The 14,805-nt window shown below is 43.9% G+C and overlaps 1 protein-coding gene across 11 annotated transcripts in view; it reads left to right on the top strand.

Moving 5' to 3' along the window:
• The first annotated feature begins 4,987 nt into the window (after nucleotides 1-4,987).
• The window catches only part of FREM1 (FRAS1 related extracellular matrix 1), a 165,811-nt gene continuing 155,993 nt past the window's right edge, over nucleotides 4,988-14,805 (top strand). For 2 of the 11 annotated variants that reach the window (XM_078436801.2, XM_078436802.2), the window contains exon 1: nucleotides 4,988-5,639. The gene's annotated coding sequence lies outside the window, so the exon portion shown is untranslated. The remainder of the gene's footprint in view (nucleotides 5,640-14,805) is intronic. The other 9 variants (XM_078436799.2, XM_078436800.2, XM_078436796.2 and 6 more) reach the window with 6 other exon arrangements.

Below are 14,805 nucleotides of genomic sequence, written 5' to 3'. Positions count from 1 at the left end.
AAATTGCCTCCATGTCTTTTCCTGGCTTGATATCTCACCTCTTTTTTAAGCCCCAGAGATCTTAGAGCAGTTATAGACAATATTCTATTATAATCATCGAACTTGCTAAGAGACCAGAGCTTAATTATTCCAAACCTCCAAAAGGAAGGATAATTATGTAACATGGTGGAGGTGTTAATTGTCACTACAATGGCAATCATATTGCAGTATATAAATGCATCAAATCAACATGCTGTGCACCTTAAATTTACACAGTGTTTCATAGCAAATATATTCAATTAAAAAACAACTTCCAGGGGCTCCCTACTGCTTCAAAGATCGAACTAGACCTCTCTCATGGTGCCTGCCTGTCCTGCCCAGCTGCTTCCTCATCCTCTCCCCGTGTTCCCATTTGGAAAAATGTCCCCTCACTCCACATTGTCCCGATGTGTCAACATCTAAAACTCCCACTTCTTCCCCAGTCGCCCTCGGATTTTTCTGCTAAAACTGATATGGAAAATTACTCTCTTCCTTTTGGATTCCAAGCCATAGGAATGCAGGCCTGGGCCGCTGGCTGTCTTCTTTCTCACGAAAAAGCCTGCACAACTACACAGATCAGGGTGAGCATTTCATAATATGTACATAAATGTTGAATCACTGTCTTGTACACCTGAAACTAATATTACATGTCCACTCTGCTTCAGCTAAAAAAATAAATAAATAGAAAAAGAAAAAGCTTGTATGAACCAGGAGAAAATAAGGTTAATATACAGAGTGAAGCAAACCAGAGCTGGTCAACGGAAGGAGACAGAACTGATATATAGTTTGAGCCCCTGGATCCACTCAAGGTATGAGAGTTGTCAGGATTAAATGAGTTAATAACTGCCTATATGTAAACATGTACAGAAGGGGGTACATGTTCAATAATTGTTAGCTGTCTTTAATCACATCCCATTATACAGTATTTCCCTATATTGCATTGTAAGATTTTTGAGAGCAGGCACTAGGTCTTACCCATCTCTGTCCCCCCCATGATCTGCACAGAACCTAGCTTATACTAAGGTTCAGTAATCCTTGGTGCAGATAATTTAATCGATCAGCTCATTCTGATTCATCTGAGACACATTCAGTGTGTGACTTCAGCCTCATCTTTCTAAAAAGTCTGGGATTTTGTTAGATTTGCGCCATTTACTTCTACGATGTGAGAAGCATCTTTTGCCTGTGGGTTTGTTGCTACTTTCAGAGCAGACAGTATTCTGACTTGGGCTAGGTTGCTGTGAGTTTTGTTTTGTTTTGTTTTGCTTTGCTTTAATGTAACAACTCTTTTTATTTTGATTCTTTATGATGCAAAATTCATCATCTTTTGAGAGAGCTGGAATTAGGAGGTTTTTTTTCAGAGTCAATAAGAGAAGACTCCCAGCTCCTTATGTTATGCTTGGAAAGAGAAGATTGTTCCTGGTGCTAAGCTCTGAAGGACCAAATCACTCCCAAATCTCACAAAGATAGCTGAAAAGCAACACATCTTAAAATTAAATTGCTTATGTTGCCTTTGGTGCATTTTCCATTTTCCTATAAAAGTTGGACATAACAAGGATTCCTGATGATCTTTTCATGTTTTTAACGTGTGTGAGAAAATCCTAATCTCGGTTGACTTTAATGCTAGCATTTGGAGCCGTGTTCAAGTTAATTATTAACGAGAAAAATGCATTGCCTATTTGATTTTCAGTTGTGAGGCCACAGTAGAATGGAATGAGTCAGTTTATTCTGATTTCCTGCAGGAATTTGGTGGGCAAATGTGATGGACTCAGTAAAGCACGTGGTTTGAGTACTGGCGTTCATAAAATGAAAGGACTGAGATCATTAATTCTTTCAGATCTCCAGTGGGACTGTGGGCTCCAGACATAAAATAAAGTGCTGGGAGAAGGATTCCTTTGTTAACACGTGGATTACTTAGTATGTGCTCTGGAAAGTCTGTCCCTTCAGTGTCTCTCCCCTTGGGGTCACCCTCTTCCAGCACCCTCATTCAGAAGATCTTTAATAGATATTTTATAAGGAGACTCATATCTTTGACAAATAATACGGTTATTTTCTTCCTTGCCAATCCTCATGCCTTATTTTTCATTCTTGACTTACTGTATTGGTTAGGATTTCCTACCCAGTGTTGGATGGTGGGGAACGTAGCAGGCATTTTTGTCCTGCTCCTTCTCTAGTGGTTGCAAAATTTTTACCACGAGGCATAAGATTTCTGTAGATGTCTTTGATCATGTGAAAAGACTTCCATTCTATTCCTAGTTGGCTAATTATGGCTTTGGTTGTTTGTTTTTTAGTGAATGAGCGTTGAATTTTACCGAGTTCCACTCTTCCGCATTTATTAAGACAATAGTGTGGTCTTTTTGGTTCCTTTAATGTTATTAAACTACTAGATGTGTTCATTTTGAACCATCCTTGCAATGCTGAAAGGAACCATATTGGTTATAACATCTTTCAAAATACATAGCTAGGCTAAATTCGTAAAATATGTTATTTAGGATTTTGTACTTACTCTTTTAAATGTTTATTTATTTTTGAGAGAGGGAGAGAGAGACAGAGCGTGAGCGGAGGAGGGACACACAGAATCGGAAGCAGGCTCCCGGCTCTGAACTATCAGTACAGAGCCTGATGCGGGACTTGAACTCCCAGACTGGGAGATCATGGCCTGAGCTGAAGTCAGCTGCTTAACCGACTGAGCCACCCAGGCGCCCCAGGCACTTATATTTAAGAATGATATCAGTCTACGCTTTTCTGATTTCGCGGCTCTCCTGCTCTTCTTGCCTCGCTGAGGGGTTATTTCATTCCCCTTTTCAGTTTTGAACCCTGAACTCAGCAAGCTGCTGCCTCAAACACCCTTGCTGGGTGGTGTTTCTGTTCTCTCCTGCTGTACAGGGTATTTTATTTTGCTTTGATTTTGTTTACGTTTTTGGTTTTAGGTTGATCTGTTTAAAGCATGACCCTTCCACCCCTGGACTAAAAGTCTCGTTGCAGCTCTGCTCCCCATGGTCAGTGAGTTTTATAGACTCAGGGGAAAACCATTGTCCCAGGCAAGGTGCTTGGTGCCGTCGGGCAATGTTTCATAGCCAGACTCCTAATTCTCTTATGTGAGTTGTTGGTGCGGATGTTTGCATTCTTCTCAGAGAATGCTATATTCTAAACAGTTCAGCCAAAATTATACATGGTACAGTCCAAAAGGGTGTGCTAGTCTCCAACACGAGCTCATCTCCAAGGCACTTTATGTTTTTCACGTCACTCCAGCCCTAAGGTTAGAAATAGAATGAATTCTTTAAAATGCATTTTGTTTCAGCACAACAGCACATGCTTTTAGAAGAGTTCTTTGTTGTTCCTTTGCCTGTTCTTTTTAAACCTTTGGCTTTGCGTTTCAACACGTTTGAAGAGTACTTCGTTAAAGTTGATAATGGTATTATTTCAACAGCCCCTATCCATTTGTGGGAGATTTGAGAGAAAGAGTGACTTATATGTGTAAGCAGGCACTTCAGATTTCAAGATATTTTGGCTAGCCTAACTCTATCTCTGTCTATTCTAGAAGAAGTTTAGCATAAGGTTAGGCCAAGCATCATCCGTATACTACTTAAACCTAAAGAAAATTGCATTTCCTGCAGACATTTTGAAATGCGTTTCCATCTAAGTTTGCTTGTTAATTTTTGCTTAGAATGCTGCAGGTATTTTCTCCTCATCGGAGTGATGTAAAGCATTGATTTCTGTTTCTAGACTAATCCGTAAACTTTATTTAGCCCAGACATTAGGAGAAGCGTATGCACGCAACTACCTACTGCCATTCCTTTACCAAATGGATTTCGTGTCTCAATTAATAGTGTTTAGGATCATCTTCATTTCTTTGCAGTTAAGATATTCACAAGCTGGTACATTTTTAAATTCAATCTGAGAACCAAATTGTCTATCACACCGTGTTTCCTAACCGTCATCATTAATAAGGCATTTTATCTTGCCCTTTCAGGATTAGTACACGAGTCATACATTGTCACTATATTTTGTTTACTGATAGTGTTTAGCAAACACTGTTTGTTTACTTATATAGAGTTTAGTGTTTCTTCAAGAAGCTTCACCCATTTATTATCAGAGCAAATGGGATGAATCAAGAGATTTTTGAAGATTTTCGATTTCTAGTGACTTCACATAAGTGTATATGTATCCATAAAGTCTATGTAAAAGAAAAGAATTGTTTTTCCGTCTTTTGCATTTTTTCCTTCCACTCTTTCCTTCCTCGTGTAGTTTTCTTTCCTTCCTTTTCAATTTCCTTCTCTCTTCTTATTGTTCCCAAGGAAGGAGGCACGGTGTGGTGACCTTGTTAAGGGGAACCACAATATAGGTTGGACTGGATTTATAGGGCCATGTGCTTTTGGCTAAAGTTTAGAATATCCAGACATGCCTCAATATAAACATTACCCCCAAAGTGAGATACTACTTCAACGTCTCTATTTATGGTCAATTTAGAAGTTAGGACAGATGGTATGCCATTACTTTTTTTTTTTCTGGTGGAGATGAAATACAGGAACGCACTTTATTATGCAGTTGTTAGGGAACAAATTTCCACCCACCCACTGAACCCTGGCAGCTTTAATGAAATGAATTTCTGAGGGACATTTCTTGACCTGGGATCCAGCTGAATCGGTGGGGTCATGAACTCTCCGTAAATGAGATGAGGTTAATGGAGTTTTGGTGAATCTTGAAAAAGAATCAAACACGTGAAAAGCCTTGTAGGCTGATGAACTAAGGTGGTGCTTCAAAACTGAAGCTCCTCTTTTTCTTTAAAGGCTGTGGCAAAAGTTAAAGCCCCCCCCCCCCACCCCCCGCCCTGTTCCCCTGCCTCCTCCTTTCTGAATGCTGAGCATCTTGTCTGACTTTGAATAAAAACCTTTCCGAAGGATTTGTTTGAAGAAAAGCGGTTCAGGAAAAAACAAAAAGTGTCTGAAGAGTTTGAAGGGCCGGGGAGAAAAGTGTAGGAGGTTGCAGGTGGTGGGTGTTAGCATGTGTGCGTGTGTCAATATGCGTGGGGGTGGGTCTTAGCGTGTGTGTGTGTGTATGTGACATGTGTAAGTAGGCACACACACGTGTGTGAGGGCGTGTGAATATGTGTGCATGGACGTGAATGTGTCGGTGTGTGGGGATGTGTGTGGGCAGCCTGGGTGCGCCCGGGTGAGGTGTGTTTTGGGCAACGGGGTACATGTCGTGTGTGTGTGTGTGTGTGTGTGTGTGTGTGTGTGTGTCCGTGCGTGTGCTGCATGTGTGTGAGCTGGTGTGCTTGTGTGCTGCGGGCGGGAGAGGCGGCTTGGGCTCAGCCAGTGGCGGAGCAGTTAGTACAGAACTAATAGTGGAAGGGGACGCTGGGGAGAGGGTAGGCAGAGGAGCAAGCGACCTGATTCACAAAAGCGCAGTTTTGTCCCCGCGGGTCCCCGACCAGCAGAAGGGACTGGAGAGCCGTGGCTCTCCGCCAGGGAGGTCGGGCTCCCCGCAGGCACCGCAGGCATCCTTTATCATGCCCTTCGCAGGGGGAGTCCTGAGGCTGGGCAGTCGGGAAGTTTCCGTAGCAGCAGCAGCAGCAGCAGCAGCAGCAGCCTTGGAGAGGACCAGCAAGGACGGTGGAGTGAGTATGTGAACTTCAAGTCTCTATTTTCCTGTGGGGTGGGTTCATGGATTTTTAGCACAAAGAAAGCTCAAACTCAGCTGACCTGAAAGACTGGAATTTCAGCTCTTTCCTTTCCTGGGTTGTTGTCCTCCGCGCCCCGCCCCCCCCCAAAACCCTTTAAACCAGAGATTACCAGGTCAGTGACTCTTACCGCCCGCCGGGGTTCGGGTTGGAGGGTTTCTAGCTTTTTAGCTTGGAAAGGAAAACCACTACCTGTAAGTATCTGCTTTATGTACTTCCTCTCAGCCTGACTGTGAATGTTCTGGTAGCAGAATGCCCCAGAGGTTGTTTGCGTGGTGGCAATCCCTTCCAGTAACCATGCGAGAAGTATGCAGAGTCGGCTTGCAAAAGTTTAATTCTCATGGAAACTCAGAAGGTGGCAGTTCGCACTGTTACAAAGCCATATGCTCAAGATGGGACTCTCTTTATTATGTAACATGGTTTATAACTCTCTTCTGAATCCATCCCAATGGCACTCACCAATGAAATCACCATTTTAAATTTTGTAATCCAGCCCCACCTCCCCCCCCATCAGAATGTTTCTTCTCAGCTAAATGAAATGGCAAAGGGAAATGATGAAAAAATTAACACTGCAGATAATATTCTCACAGTATAAAGAGATAGAAATTTGCATGAGATGATTTTTGGATACCTTGCTTTAGTTTAGTTATAGTTGCATATATATTTTTAAAAGCATGGTTTCTATTTTTATGAGGATGAGAGGGAGTGTTGGAGAGGCAAAGAAATCATATTGTTCCGAAGTTTTGGACTGATTTTTAAGTTCTTTCTGCTCATTACCCAGATTTGGTCCAGAGACTTTCGTGCTATAGTGAATAGCTTCTTGTAGTTTTCATCTGGGTCACAGAAATAACTTCCCAGGCACTTAATTTTCCTTTCTGCTTTTTTTTTTTCTTTTCTTTTCTTTTTTTTTTTTTTAAACTCTTGTGCTCAGTCTTGTTGCCTGGTGTGAATTACAAAGCTTCAAAAGAGCATTTCCGGGGCTGGTTGGAGTTTATGGCCTGGGAATCTTGCTGGAGAGATTAACCTCTTCAGGGCTGCTTCAAAGACCAGACCTAGTGACCCAAATGCGCCTCAGGTTTCTGCTCTGGAAAACTGACACCACCATTCCTAGCTTTAGTTAAAGCTTGAAGAATTGCTTCCCAGTCCCCTGCCTATACTTGATAAATGCACCTTCAGTCCGATTCTAGGAAAATGTTAACCACCTTTGCTCTTTCTCTCCGCCAGGGATTCTCAGAGCTCAGAGTGCCACTTGGGTGCTTGCTGAAAGGCAGGTGCCTGGGCCACGCCCCCAGAGGATTTTCGGCCTGGGGAGGGGCTGGGAATTCACCTGGGTGATTCTGCAGTAGGTGAGATCATACTTGGAGAAGCGCTGGTCTGTGTTGTCCTTGGCAATTAAATTCTTGCCACGTACTTGGTTAATATTAAACCTCATAGCTAAATACTAAACTTGAGTTTCAGCTGATGTTGAATGTAAGCTATATGCAACATGGCTTTGCATGCTTGGCCGGTAAACCAGGGCTTTTAACCAGCCTTCCCACCACCCTTATCTTTGTTTCCTTGCTCCTCTTTCCATCCTTGCCTTTCCGTTCCCGTGAGTGAGGAAGGGAGTTGGGCAAAGGCGCCTACATGCCATGTTCCCCACCTCCATGTGTTGGGATGTGTGGTCTGACCTGACCCCACATGGCCAAGCAGTGTTTGTCTTAGAAACTTTCAACCCAGTGCTGTTTTTTAATTCTTCTTCTTCTTTTTTTTTTTAATGTTTATTTATTTTTTAGAGAGAGGGAGAATCCACATGTGAGAAGGGGAAGGGCAGAGAGACAGGGAGACCGTAGATCTGAAGCGGGCTTTGTGCTGACAGCAGAGAGCCCAACATGGGCTCGAACCCACAAACCTGATCATGACCTGAGCCAAGGTCAGACTGGGCCACCCAGGTGCCCCTCTTCTTAATTCTTTACCAGCCTCCCAGGATGCTCTGCTTCTGGGGATGGGCTAAGCTGACTCAAGCTGAACTGAGCTGGGTTATTTCTTGGGACTGGTCAGGAGCAGTCTAATTCCTGGAAACTGAGTTTAGATTAGACCAACCAACAGGGATTGGGAGAAACAGGAAGTGATTCCTCATTCATGCGAAAGTCCTCATTTGACAACATCTGAAAGTGAGAACTCAGCCCCATCCTCTTCCCCAGTGACATTTTATGCCATTGTATGTTTGTAGTAAAAAGGAAATAGGACGTGGCCATCAGCATCCCCTCCTTTTTTCCTCCCCTCTCACTCCAAATGTTTGCAGGTGCCTGCTTAGTGTCAGGTGCCCTGCTACTTTCCAGGGACTCCAAAAAGATCAGTGCATGGACAGAGCCCTTGTCCTCATGGTGTTTCGAGTGTTAGCTGTTGCTAGCCAGTCTTGGATGAGCCATCTAATCTCTCTAACCTTCACTCCCTCCATCAATATAACGAAAGCATTGAACTAAATGGATTTGAGTATCTTCCCAGCTCTGATATTCTGACATTGGTGGATATGTCTTTGCCTTCTAAACACAGGTAAGGGAGGAATGACATTTGCTTTGAAAATAGGCCCAAAGATTTGGCTCCCTGCTTCTCTTAAAATTCTTCAAAAATATCTTGTAAGTTTTCTTTCTCTCGTAAGAAACCAAGACCGCCGGTGTGGTGTGTTAGACAAATTTTACCTTTTCGGAGCGTGCAGCCCGTTCCTCACAATGGGGTCCTGTAACGCTCCAGAGAGGCTGTTTCCCTGGCCAGGTTACATAGGACAGCAGCCTCTTATCTTGTCTGAATCTGGTGTTGCTACCCTTTGGAGAGCTGGGTGGTCTGAACAGGGCTTGCCCGCTTCCATACTTGCACAGCTAGTAACCTGACCCTTTCATTCAAGTGATTTAATAGCTTTTGTGCTACCAGGCGAGAGAGGCTCAAACAGAGACCTTTGAGGGGCTGGGAAAAAAAAACAAAACAACAACTCCCTAATGAAATCTGCATTTTGTCTCTACTATAGTTTCTCTTACTGCCATAACTGCAACGTTTCAAAGGGTTCTCAAAGTTGGCCATCAAGATAAGAAAATATAGCTGTGATCTGTGTGTTTTTCTGATAAATGTAGCGTCCAGCTGTCTGAAGATACTATGTTTGGGTGGGAAACTACTCGCTGGAGGACAGAGTACAGGGATTTTGCAGAGTTGGGATATTTTCGTCATAAGTTCTTGGCCTCTTGTTGGTGGGTTTAAAGGAGATGGCAAGATAGCCTTTGGTGTCACTCTTACCCCTCCCTATTTCTGGGGCTGCGTTTAGGATGTCAAAAATACTCCTTTTCTGCATGACGCAAATGCTTCTAAGACCGTATGTCACTCTTCACTCTCGATTTTATCCTTGAAACTTTTCTATCATTTAGAGGCCCGTGCAGATAACACTCTAGGACCCACTACACTCCATGTCCTTCTACTGGTGTCCCACATCCCCGGGAACCCATCTCTGCATTGTGTCAAGGGTTATCAGCTGCTCAGGGTTTACAAATGCTCCCTAAATTCTTCTTCAAAGAAATGTGCCAGGACTTTGTCTCGTGAGGTCACACGGAGGGCCATGGGATTTTCATTCCAGGGTCTACATTTCCTGTTAGCACAAACATTCCTCATTCAGTAAATTATGAGCCAAAACCATTGTGAGCCTAGGAGGATTTCAGAAAGGATGGTCGTTGCCAGATGAGAGTTTATCCCAATGTTTAAAAAGTTGCTAGGGGTGTCCTATCAAACCCCTTTTGTAGCCTGGATTTGTTTTTGCTGTTAAAGTGATTCTCCTCCTTGGGAAGACAACACCGTGGCACACAACAACGACACTTTAATTCTGTTTTCTGTAAATCTTCCTCTTTGTTTCAACACGGTAGGATGATTCTATTTCATCCAATAAGCATCGGTGATTGTTCTGAAACCAAAAGGTAGTATTAAGAGAAGAACCCAGAGTGGTGTAATAGAAAAAGAAGAATGACCTTTGGGGCGCCTGGGTGGCTCAGTCGGTTGAGCATCCATCCGACTTCGGTTCAGGCCTTGATCTCACGGTTCGTGAGTTTGAGCCCCACATCGGATCCTCTGTCCCCTCTGTCTCTGTCCGTTCCCCACTTGCACTCTCTCAATGGCAAACATTAAAAAAGGAGGGTATGGACACTTACCGAATGTTCTTAAGGGCTAAAGGGCACTTGGAAAGCACCTAGCACGGTCCACAATGTACGATAAGTGCTCAATGAGTATTTCTTCCTTGGAAGAGGGCTAACACAGGTGTGAAGGCCGGAAGGAATCAAACGTGTCAAGCCACTCAGTTTATAGGTGCAGAGAAAAGAGAAATGGGAAACCAAGCTCTCTTCCAGATTTCGTTGCCTAAGCATAATAGATCTCAACCCACCACTTCTCTGGCCTTGGGTGTCTCATCCCAGCCTACTTCTCACTTGATTCCTCCTCCAGGATGATATAGACCCATGGAACAGACCCACGAGCACCCACACTGTCAAAGCGATTCGTACAGAGAGAGCAAGAGCGACGTAAAAATCATTCTGCCTTCATTTCTTCCCGACCCCCCAGAAGTGAAGACTTTTATAGCCGTTTATGATAAATACATAAGGAAAGAAATCATTTTATTGTTTTGGCTGGGAGGAATTTGCTCCATTGTTAGCAGGCGGTCCGACGTCTAGGGGAAATGTTTGTTTGAGAATTTGAAACTCTGGGATTGCACCACGGTCAGCCTGTGAACTATCACCAAATGGAACGCCACAGCCGTTCAAGCATGCACTGCTTCCCCCCCCTCACCCTGCCCCCACCCCTACCCCCACCCCCCAGATCTTTGTCTTTCCTCCACCAGTTTTTTTCTTATCGGCCCGGTGTTTGCATTGTGATAAGTGAGTCACTCAGCTAATATTTACTGAGCTTCTCTGTGCCAGAGAAGATGACCCGGACTGGAGGGACTTCAGTGAGCAGAACAATCATGGTTGTTATCTTCAAGAAGCCTACAGACTAGAGTAAAAGGTGGGCTTTTAATGAAATGACTGCGAATATACAATTAAATGCCTGCAGGTGTGCAGCGTGCGGTAAGGGTATTGCAGGGCTCTGGAAGCAGATAACGCTGGGCTGGGAGGCCGAGATCTGAAGGATGGATAGAATTTCGCCAGGCAAAAGGGAGTTTGGTAGAGGTGGGGAGATGGCATTCATGGCAGATGGAGCATCATGGGTAAAACATATAAAGGCTCTGGGTTGGCAGCCCAGTGAGTTTAAGCAAGGAAGAGGGACTGGGTGACTAGCCTGTCAGTGGCAGGGAGGAGAATGATGTGAGAAGAGGCCGGAGAGATGGGCAGAGGACAATCACGCAGGGAAATCCAGTCTCACAGTTGCAGGGGACCTCGGAAAGCACCGAATCCCACCCCCTCCCTAGGACAAGGATCCCTTTCTCTGGCCATCCCTCAGCTCTTGCCATTATCGGACAACTCTGAAGGAAAGTTCTTTCTAAAAGTAGGTTGCCATTCTACCCGTCGTCCCTGGTTCTGCACCCTGCAACCAGAAAATAAAGTCAATCCTCTTTCAAATAGTTTGAAGACAGACTTTTTTTTTTTTTTCCATAAATCTCTGCCAGAGGAGGTCTGCTCTTTCCCATTCATATGCACTTGATTTGGGGGAATGTAGTTTTACACGTGTGCTGCTGAAAGCAAACTTCCTGGCTTCCGTCCATGATTCTAGCCTCCGATTATTGAGACTGTGGGTTTTGATTGTGCCCTCAGTGATAACAGTCAACTTTTTTGGGATTTGCACTGTCTGTGAACTGGATAAGCTTGTCTTCTATATCTTTGTTTAGGAATTTGGAAAATTATTTAATCAGAGGAATGGAGCTATGGGCACCACTCAAGCAAGATGTTTCTCATAAGAGAAAGGGTGCCCCAACCTCTTTTTTTTTCTTTAAAAATTTTTTAAAAAATGTTTATTTATCTTCAAGAGAGGGAGAGACAGAGCTCAAGCAGGGGAGGGGCAGAGAAAGAAGGAGACACAGAATCTGAAGCCGGCTCCAGGCTCCGAGCTGTCAGCACAGAGCCCAACATGGGGCTCGAACTCACGAACTCGCAAGATCATGACCTGAGCTGAAGTTGGATTCTCAACCGACTGAGCCACCCAGGCGCCCTGCGTGTTTTTTTTTCTTTTTAGAGAGTAACCTAGGCACAATATCTCCATAACCCAGACTCATAGGAGTGTTCAAGTTTAAATGAGAAGAGCTCAAAGATGTGAATGTGTGCTGGTGTCCTTGTTTTGACAAGAATGCTGAAGGCACAGTTCAATTCTATTTTCTGATTTCGTTTATTGATACATGTGTTGAATGCATATCACTTGCAATACACAGTTTTGTTCTCCTTCCTTCTAAACACATAGATAAACAGCTACACCAACAGGTAGGCCCGGTGACAGGTTTAAATAAAATGTGATTCTTCTCCATTAGCAGGAAGGAAATCTTCCAAATGGAACGATCATGTCTTAAGGCATCTTGAAGGAAGCATTTCACGAGGTCTCAATACATAGGGATTTTAATAAGGATGGAAACAAAGACATTCCAAGCAAGGGGCAGACAAGAACAGGAGAACAGAGATGGGAAGGGTCCAGCAGGTCCTTGTAAGTGTGCAACTAGAAGCTATGGGAGAGGGTAGGGCTGTGGTTTGGGAATACATAAGCCTAGAGGTGTTAGCCAAAGGCTGTGGAAATGGATGTGTTGTGAGAAGCCAGCTGAGGTCACAGTTTTCAGAAGTGCCACATTTTTAGCAGTACAACATGGCCCAGAGAAGATTAAAAAAAAAGACAATAGAAAGCAAAGGAAGAACAAATAAAAGAGAAGGAAGCAGTGGTTTGGGAGAGAAAGAGAACCGGGAGTACATTGCATTACATAGCCCAGGAGAGAGGCAATTTTGCAGAAAGTGTGGGCGGAGGGCACTGCTGGGTGCTGTTAAGGCCAGAGAGGATCGCTGGAGAAACATTTAAGTTGATCTATCAATTAGCAAGTCACTGGCAGCCTCTGGGAGCTATTTCAGTGGACTGGTGGCAGTCAACATCAAGCTGTCCTCTTGGGGAATGCAAGATGGTCGGGGGTGGATGGAGACAACTTTTCAAGGAGGTAGGCTGGTTGGTCCATATGAAGCATAGGATGGGAAAGGGGAAAAGAAAATGTCTGATGAGTAGTAGGAGTAATAGTCACAGCAGTAGTCGTTGTGAGAACACTAACATTTATTGAGCACACACACTGTGCTAGATGGCCACACAGGTTTCTTTTCATTTGATTCGCACAACACAACTACGCGTTGGTGTTTCAACCCCTTGTTGCTGGTAAGGAAACTGAGGCTAAGAGAGCTTAATTTGGCCTAGATGATGTCACCAGGAGGCGAAGGGACCAGCCTTCAAATCTAAGGTCGCCGTGTCCTCAAGTCTCACTGGGGTGGGAGCCTCTCTGTTTCAGGCTTGGTTTCTTCCACGGGGAGGGCCGCTGGTCTGCTGATCAAAGCCAATTTATCAAAGTAATAATGAAGACAAAAAGCAAACAAGGATGGGGATCAAAAGGGCAAATGCCCCTGAAGAACTGATTTCTACCAAGTATGGGCTACATCTCTAGCTCATTTCCAAAATATAAAATAACATAAATATAAAATAAATAACAAATATAAATATAAACATAAATATAGAATAAATAACAAAATATAAAATAAAATAAAGTCATTGTCATTTAATATGCAGGACATAGTCGTGGTGTGGTGACTGGGTGTTCCAGGGCACCCGCAGTTCATTGCAAATTCCAGACCCAATAGCCTTTTCTCTTCCTTTCCTCCTTGCACTCTTCTTACTTTCTTCTTTTCTTGCAATAGTTGCCTCATCCGAAAAAAAATCAGACTCCTGCTAGCCACACGTCATGGCTCAGGAACTTTGATCTCCTCCCCAACTGTGGCCCCTGCTAAGATCCACGGACGTTCATACAGTAGATCAGAAGGAAACACCACAGCATTTTATAAAAATGATTTTGCTCAAATGTTGCAAAATGGTTGGCACCTTAAGCTCTTAGAATTCTTGAAACAACTAAAAATAGCTACTGCTGGAGGTACTGATTGGTGGTTAAGAGGTCACTGGAGGGTGAGTAATCAGTAGGAAAGGAACAGGAGTTGAGGGGCCGTAGGACTGGTCTTTCACGTTGGTTTTTATAGCCTCTTCAACTCTTGTTTACTATCTGTATTAATTTGCAAACACTGTCGTAACAATAGACTACAAACTTAGTGGCCTAAGCGACAGAAACTTATTTTCTCACAATTCTGGAGGCTAGAAGTCCAAGATCAAGGTGTCAGCAGGGTTGATTCCTCCTGAGACCTCTCTCCTTGGTTTGTAGAAGGTTATCTTCTCCCTGTGTCTTCACATGGTCTTCCCTCTGTACCCTTCTGTGTCCTCTAAATTTTTATTTTTATAAGGACACTACTTATATTGGATTAAGGTCTACCCTAATGACCTCATTTTAACTTAATTGCCTCTTTTATTTTTGGGAGAGCACAAGCGGGGGAAGGGCAAAAGAGGAGGACAGAGGATCCAAAGTGGACTCTGTGCTGACAGGCTGACAGCAGCTACCTGCTATGGGGCTCGAACTCACGAACCATGAGATCATGACCTGAGCCGGAGTCGGATGTTCAACTACTGAGCCATCCAGATGCCCCAACTTAAAGGCCTCTTTAAAGGCTCTATCTCTAGGGGTGCCTGAGTGGCTCAGTCGGTTAAGCGTCCATCTTCGGCTCAGGTCATGATCTCATGGTTCATGAGTTCAAGCCCCGCTTCGGGCTCTATGCTGACAGCTCAGAGCCTGGAGCCCGCTTCAGGTTCTGTGTCTCCCTCTGTCTGCCCCTCCACTGCTTGCACTCTGTCTCTCGCCTTATCTCAAAAATAAATAAACATTAAAAAAAAAATTTTTTTTAAAAGGCTCTGTCTCTGCATACAGTCACCTTCTGAGGTACTGGGAGCTAGGACTTAAATATATGAATTTGGGGGAACCAAATTCACCCCATAAACCTTATGCCACCACGTCAATCAAGGTCTCCTCCTGGAGGAGGAGGAGATCTTCC

Source organism: Panthera onca, chromosome D4, assembly GCF_046562875.1.
Source record: "Panthera onca isolate mPanOnc1 chromosome D4, mPanOnc1 haplotype 2, whole genome shotgun sequence".
Taxonomy (NCBI): Eukaryota; Metazoa; Chordata; class Mammalia; order Carnivora; family Felidae; genus Panthera; species Panthera onca.
The sequence above is the reverse complement of the archived record's forward strand: the minus strand, read 5'-3'. Positions and strand labels throughout refer to the sequence as shown.